This window comes from Ranitomeya variabilis, chromosome 5 (genome assembly GCF_051348905.1).
Source record: "Ranitomeya variabilis isolate aRanVar5 chromosome 5, aRanVar5.hap1, whole genome shotgun sequence".
NCBI lineage: Eukaryota > Metazoa > Chordata > Amphibia > Anura > Dendrobatidae > Ranitomeya > Ranitomeya variabilis.
In genome coordinates, this window is record NC_135236.1 from 39,773,594 (window position 1) to 39,774,398 (window position 805).

At 36.6% G+C, this 805-nt stretch overlaps 1 non-coding gene across 1 annotated transcript; it reads left to right on the forward strand.

Annotated features, from left to right (window-relative positions):
• The first annotated feature begins 226 nt into the window (after positions 1-226).
• TRNAP-UGG (transfer RNA proline (anticodon UGG)) lies at positions 227-298 on the forward strand. The gene has a single exon. It is a non-coding gene; the product is annotated as a tRNA-Pro (tRNA).
• Positions 299-805: the final 507 nt, after the last annotated feature.

Sequence of the window (805 nt, forward strand, 5' to 3'; positions counted from 1 at the left end):
AACTGGATGTGGTGTGAGCATGGCCTTGAAAATGGACCATGACGCCAGCTGAAAATTGTGACCTCATTATAGCCAATGAGGTGCATCAGGTGCCATAAGTGTCCTGTGTATGAGAAATCTGTGACTCATTGTGAGTACTAAAGTAAAAGTTCAAGAAATGTTGAGACCAGGTGACTTACAGCTGTGCAAATGCAAGTAATAAGATTTCAGCCAGCAAACACTCACTGGCTCGTTGGTCTAGGGGTATGATTCTCGCTTTGGGTGCGAGAGGTCCCGGGTTCAAATCCCGGACGAGCCCAATTTTTCTTCAGTTGCAGGGAAAATCAAAGCTTTTACTCATTTCTCTGTGATTTCCTTTTACATAAAAATCAGTATTATTATAATATCCTTGTACAAAAGAGCACTATTATAGTAGTTATAGCCTTGTGCATAGGGACAGTATTATAGTAGTTATATTCTTGTACATAGGGGGCAGTATTATAGTAGTTATATTCATGTACATAGAAGCAGTATTATAGTAGTTATATTCTTGTACATAGGGGCAGTATTATAGTAGTTATATTCTTGTACATAGGAGCAGTATTATAGTAGTTATATTCTTGTACATAGGGGCAGTATTATAGTAGTTATAGCCTTGTGCATAGGGACAGTATTATAGTAGCTATATTCTTGTACATAGGGGGCAGTATTATAGTAGTTATATTCTTGTACATAGGAGCAGTATTATAATAGTTATATTCTTGTACATAGAGGCAGTATTATAGTAGTTATATTCTTGTACATAGGGGGCAGTATTATAGTACTT